The sequence below is a fragment of the Suricata suricatta genome, chromosome 2 (assembly GCF_006229205.1).
Source record: "Suricata suricatta isolate VVHF042 chromosome 2, meerkat_22Aug2017_6uvM2_HiC, whole genome shotgun sequence".
Taxonomy (NCBI): domain Eukaryota; kingdom Metazoa; phylum Chordata; class Mammalia; order Carnivora; family Herpestidae; genus Suricata; species Suricata suricatta.
In genome coordinates this window covers 28,510,527-28,517,496 of record NC_043701.1, presented here as the reverse complement: position 1 = coordinate 28,517,496, position 6,970 = coordinate 28,510,527, and the positions used below count along the sequence as shown (strand labels likewise).

The 6,970-nt window shown below is 38.6% G+C and overlaps 1 pseudogene; it reads left to right on the top strand.

Moving 5' to 3' along the window:
• Nucleotides 1-321: 321 nt before the first annotated feature.
• LOC115274727 lies at nt 322-5,511 on the top strand (annotated as a pseudogene).
• Nucleotides 5,512-6,970: the final 1,459 nt, after the last annotated feature.

Genomic DNA, 6,970 nt, shown 5'->3' with positions numbered 1-6,970 from the left:
CCTTATCTCTGGGATGGGTCTTTCTAAGGCAATCACTCCGAAATGAGTAGCAAACACTACAATTGTTCCATTAAACACCTGCTTACAGGATATACACTTCTAAGCATCAAGAAAGAGTCCAGCTGCCTGTCTGAAACTGTAAACAAGCCACAAAGTAAGGGCCTATCCAGATTTGTTTAGCCTGAAGCTGATGCAATATCGGAAGGACTTCCACAATGAAATACAAATGCAAAGACAAGATTGGGTACAAAAGTGGACATTTCACTCCGTCTTCCCTGCATTGAGAGCAGCTCTCCAGCCACAGCCCCTCATCCCCTGAAAATGTCCCCCTGTGCAAAGTTAGTCTCCGCCCCCTTCTTGGTCAGCAGCCCCTCTCCGCTGCTGAGCTGATCACCGTCTGCAGTGGTGCTTAATCCACTGGAGGCACTGACAGATGGAGCCTTAGCAGCTTGGCAGCCCCATACCCCCAGAACTCACGAATTCCCAGACACAGCTTCCAAACCAGCGCCATTTCAAGTGACAGGACACAGTGCCAAGTGCACTGGGGCCAGGACTGCCAAGGTAGGTGTGGCTGGCACTGGGGCCTGGGACTGTGTTTGGGAGCCTCCTCACTGGTTATGCCAGGAACCCCTGTCTCAAGCAACAGCTCTTCTCCCACACCATTCTGCGCTTTGCCCTCCCGGAGGCCATGGGACTCTTTTGCCTGATGCTTGCCTTTTTCTTCCTCCTTCTCCATGTGACAGAGCTGTCTCTGCTCCCCTCAGGTCTTTCTTCTGTGTCTCATCTGCCCTGTATGCTACTTGTCCTATACTTCCCCAGGCAGCCTGGGGAACTGGTTGGCTCAGGGTTTGACAGACAGAAGACAAGTAAATACAGTATCAATAAGAAAAATAGTAAATGTTTATTTAGAATGAGAAAAGAAACCAACCAAAAAATGAATGCAGATCCAGGTTTTCTTGGGGAGAGCTCTTAGGCCATTTACCAATAATATCAACAGAGAAATGCTTCTTGATGGCAATCTGGCTTCTCCTCTCTACCTAAAACTCACAATAACTCTCAGAAACTGTCAGCACCCACAGGGTGAGGTACTCTGAAGTTTTGATTCATAGGCTGCACAGTAAATTTGCTTCTGAATAGTTGAAACAAACAAATGAACAAACAAAACCTTAATATCCTTTTAGATGGTGTCTTCGATCTTTGTGTTGGCCTTCTACTAAGCTTCTGGCCTTTTCTGGGTTTCCCATGATATGATCGCCATCTTTATTTAAAAAGCCAATTTTTAGGCTGCAGAACATGGTGTCCAGGGATGCCAGATCCATGTCTCGACCAAGCTGTAACCACTTTCGGTCATTCCCCATTGCACAGAGGAGATCGGCATGAGTACTATGCAGGTTTCATTTTTGCTCTCTCATATTTGGTCTGTGTTTTCCAGACAAACATCCAAGCATTTCAATTCTTTGTTTATTTTCTTGAATTTCTCCATGTCCACAATCAGCATGACATTCAGGGCCACATACGAGGCAAGCAAAGGGTACTAAGTTCTTAGACAGGTCTTTCAGTTTCCTGGAGCACCTGTAACATATCAGGTGAGCCAAGACATTTGCTGAAGCCAAAGAGAAACGTTTCCAAAAGATATTTCACATAATAAAAGAAAATAAAGCAGAGTTTCCCTACATACTCTAGAGATCTATGGTCCAGTTTATAAAATACCCCAGTTTCACACACACACAAATCAATATTGCCTTTTCCTTGCATCTACAGATTGACAAAATGGCTTATACCAAAAGTATATTTTCTGGTTACAAGTACAGCATACTTAAGCACACTATTCACTGGGAGATCTCGAGCCCTTAGTGAGCTACAAATAGTAATGCTAGGCTGCTACTGGGGATTATCTCATAAGGATAATGAAAATAAATGTTGCTTTGATATTTCAGATCAGACTTTCAGGAACACAAGCTGTGGCAAAGCTTCAGACTGGGAGTTTGGCCCCTACAGGTCCATTTCTAGTTTCTGAAAAAAAGTGTCTTTGGCAGTTCATTTTAGACAACTCTGTGGAAGCTCATGAAGAAGCTACTGGACATTTTTGTTATGGTTCATTTAAAGGTTGTTGAACTGCTTTTCCATTTAAGAAAAAAAATTGGTTTACCTCAATTTTAACAATTCCAAAGTAAATTCAAAATAATACCAAGCTGTTTTTGTTGAAGCCAAGCAGTAGCGTCTGCGGCACTGTTACGGAAAGTGTTTAATGGGTAGAAAAAAACTTTCTCTTATATAGATACATTGCTAATCAAAATTAGCAGCTAAATTTTCTAGAAAAAATAACCTTCCAGGAGAATAATGCTCATTTTGGCAGGTACATTCTGGTATGTTTCTGAGTGGATCAATCCCTTAGCATCCGTTAATAGTAGAAACTTATACATAACTAATAATGTGTTTGTTATTGCTATTTTCTTTGTACCGCTTTTTAAATAAGTCCCCTAAATATAAAACTGTGCCATTTATGTTAGCACATATAGGATAAGAATAGCTAATGTCCTTTAAACACATATTGCTAGCAGATCACCTAGGACATTTTTCCAAGGTGACTATTTTGAGACTCAGCTTTATTAATACAGATATGGAAAACACATTAATAAGTCTTCCTTTACATCCCGGGGCTTTTCCTTTTGGAACCAAGCCTTAAATCGGTGATCTTCAGAGTATGACCTGAGGACAGATATGAAGGCTCTCTTCATTAGTTAGAAACTTTTTAAGTGAGCTATAAAGCTTATTAATATTTTCCACTCCTAAACCAAAATTATTTTGTTAGAAAATTTTTCTTACGGTCTAATGCAACATTCTGTTAAGCCTGTTAAGCCTGGCTGCCGGGTTCTGCTTGATAATGTTGTAAGTCCTACTGGGCAGATACCTTCATACAGTTAAGATTCCTAAATTTTACACTATTATCAGTGTATCATCAATACAGCTTTTAGTCAATTACAGCATTCACTTGCTGCTATTCTTTCTTTGTCTTTAATTCTATATCATTATTCATCTTATTTTTTATTATCATTTTTTGTTATAGATTGTTTTGGCTTTTTTCTCCTTTAGTTTGTATTAATGCAGATTTTCTTAAGCGTATGAAAAAGGTCTCGACTTCAACAGTCATCAGACAAGTACAAATTAAAATAAAAATGGGATAACATTGAGCTTACTAGTATGGCTAAAAATAAAAAGAGTAAATTTATATCTATATCATCTCCTATGGATACCATAAAGTTGAATGTATTCCTACCAGAGTTGGGAAGAGCACACTCTTGAGAGTTTTAGTAGTATCTCAGAAAGGGGATGGAAAAATCTGGGTATTTGTGAGGATCAGGAGCCTGGTTCAAGGTGGATATTCAATGCAGGGGCCTGATTAGGACTGGTATGGATCATTGTAATTTAGTACTGGTGGACACACAAGGTGAGAAATTTGAAGCATGAGTTCTATAGAGTTTAGGGAAGTACACAGTTGTTGGATGCTATCTGTTAAGCAGTTGAGCAGTCTGGTGTTTATCTAAATGTTTTTTGGTTTTTTTGTTTTTTCAAAAGGTCCTAGAAAAATATATAAGGTTATTTGCATCTTTTATTTTTCTACACAAGAGCTTTCTGGAATAGTAAATTCATATTGATGAAGAACAATAAAGTCACGTTAATTAAGACAGCCCAATAAAGTCATGTTTATGTAGACCATAAGCTATATGCATGTAGATGCTTTTAGCATCATGTCCCACCATGTGGTCATTCTTCAACCTGACCTATGAGAAGTTCATTTTTTAAAAGTTTATTTATTTATTTATTTATTTATTTTGAAAAAGAGAGACAGGGAAAGAGAAGGAAAGAGAGAACAAGCAGAAGAGGGGCAGAGAGAGGGAAAGAGAGAATCCCTAGGAGGCTCCATGCTCTGAGCGTGCCCAGTGTGGGGCTCAAACTCAGTAACTGTGAGATCATGGCCTGGGCCAAACCAAGAGATGCTTAGCCGATCAAGCTACCCAGGTGCCCCAAGAGCATTCATTAATATCTGAAGATGTGTTCAGTCCAAATGCTCATCAATATTTGAATTGCCATGGTATTGTATCATGTTTCCCGACAGCCAATGATCTATTTTTAGACAATCTACCCCAACAGATTGCAGTATTATAAAACCTGGCACTATTCATCAAGCATGGTCCAGTACCAGGCAAAAAGTATGCAGGATTGTCATCATAAGTAGACCTAAGTCAAAAGAAAAATAGTGTGTCTTTCTTTGAAACTTTCTTTGAAAGTTCTTTGAAAGTTAGTTGGTCTTTTAGTATATACCATCTCTACTCTAGCCCTCTACTCAGTTCTATTTTTGTGCAAGCTCAATTCCAAAACTGAGGCCTAAGAAAAGATCACTGAATGTTGTTTCAGTGAAGACAGGAAGTTTCTTTTCTAAGTACAATGTGATATAGGGTTTCAGATCTCTCTGTCTGGTCTGTTGTGGGGTTTTCTATCTACATTGTTAGCTGACAGTCAAGTACAGTTACCCTGGAAACCAAGGGATTTATTATAAGGAACTGGTACCAAAGGAAGCTGGTAGCTCCAAATGGAAGTGTGTTTTCTGCTGCTTAGTCATATGCATACATTTATTAACAAATTGTAGATATTTGTGGGACTCACACAATGGAGTGACTAAGGTGGCAAACATTCTTTTGTTCTCATAATAACTTAGTTAAAGAGTCTTACATAAGCAACAAAGGAAATAAAATGTCCAGAAAAATAAAGAACAAAATAATGCCTATTAAAGCATTATAATCTATAGTATTATTTTGTGAATCCTGGATGAAATCTCTCTATGTAACACCTAGTCATCTGCTTGATCCAAAAATCTTGAGTTGAAGTTATCTCCTTCTGAAGATTGTCTGACTCTTGAGATATTCAGAGAGTCCTCATCTTGAGATCTCTAAGAACCACCTTTCAGTGATTCAAAGATAGTTTGTTCCTCTTTATTTGAGAGACATGAATCCAAGGAACAACCACTTGGAATGTTATTGCTGTTCTAGTTGTGAACAGTACTTAATGGGCTCTTTCTAGAAGACCTGGTCTCAGGTTTTAGGTCATTCAAGGGTTGTTTAGAAGAACGATAAGAAAGGCTGCTCAAATCTCTTCATAAAACTACTGCATGCATCCCTTAGAATCTCCTGCAATATTGGACTATGTCTGCTTTTACTAAATGGAGTCCAGAATTGCAAGTGATGCTTCTAGATGTATGAGTTATTAACTGATATGGGAGAGCCAATGAATACCAAAGGGAGAAGATCTCAATGGCAATATCTTAAACCATAAAGTTTGAGAGTCTCTGAGATTCTGACATTTTGAATTCTCCAGTTCTGCTTGTTCTTCCTTCATTTTCTAGAGATTGGGGTCAATATGAACAGTAAAGCTTCTGAGTGGCAGGATTTTGCAAAGCTTCTTAACAACAGTCAGAGTAAAATGGGCATTCCTGTCATTAGAAACATAGATTAGAAATTCCTAGTTTGGGAACACAAAATTAAGTAATATTTTTGATACTGTTTCTAGCTATCCAGGCAGAAAATGCCTCAAAAATCCTAAGAATAAAGCAGCAATCAGAACATATAAAAAATCTGCTGGGCCAATGCAATAAAACAGAAAGCTCAGAAATAAACTCATGCATACACAATCAACTGATCTTCAACCACAGTGCCAAGAATACACAATGGAAAAAGGATGGTCTCTTCAATGAATGGTTGGGGAAAGCTCTCTACTTTCCACCATGTGAGGATGTGACAAGAGGCAGCAGTGTGCAACCAGGTAGAGAGCCCTCACCAGAAGGTCCATGCTGATGCCCTAACTAATCTCAGCTTTCTAGCTCCCAAATATGTGAGAAACACATTTCTATTGTTTAAGCCATGCAGTCTGTGTTATTTTTGTTATAGGAGCTTAAATTGACTGAGACAAGGCTTAGATTCTGATCACCAATTCTGAAGTGTGGGTTTTTTTCCCCCACAATGGGAAATTTTCTAATATCAGATGGATATTCTACAATTCAGTTCAGTTCTGATACTAGTACTACAAGATCCCACTTATATTAAGAATCTAAAATAGTCAAACTCATAGAGTGCTAGGTACCAGGGGCAGGGTAGAGGGGATGTTGGTCAAAGGTACAAAGTTTCGGTTATGTGAAATGATTAAATCCTAGAGATTTACTGGATGGCATCATGCCTGTAGCTAACACTACTGTATACATTCTTAAAAATTCTCTAAGAAGATAGATTTAACATAGAATTCTTATTGCAAAAGAAATAAAGCAGGAGAAAACTTTTTGAGGAGATGGATATGTTTATGGAATAGATTATGGTGATGTTTTACTGCTTTAAGCTTATCTCCAAATTGTATACATTGAAAATGTGCATCTATATGTATGTCAATTATATGTCAACCATGAATAGAAGGTTGGAACTATCCCTGATTTCTAGCAAGGGGAGAGGACCTATAGTCGGCCTGGTATTCTGATCCAATTTTATCAAAATCATCAGAATTAATAGCTTACTATAGTCCCTATTGATGCAGTGGCAAAAGCCTACCTATGTCGTCTAAGGGCACTCGCCACAGTAGCTAAACTAATGAAGGCTTCTGTCAACTTGGTTCATTCAATATGTACGTCAATCATACATCTATTCACGGCTGGTCTCCTGGAAATCAGCTCCCATCTATAGGTACTTTAGAAAGTCACCTCATTACTACAAACCAGTGGTGGAAAAGGGCTTATTATGAATAATAAGACACCCATTTCACCTTTACGGCTCTGAAGTATTTTCAGGAACTGAGGACAAGAGACCAAATATAACAAATGCGGTTCCCATTGCTCCCATTTCTCAGGAAATTCCAAGAGTTTGGGTTGCTGTGAGCCAAGAACTGTAGGCAAAGACCAAATATATATGAGAAATGACCAAATATACATAAG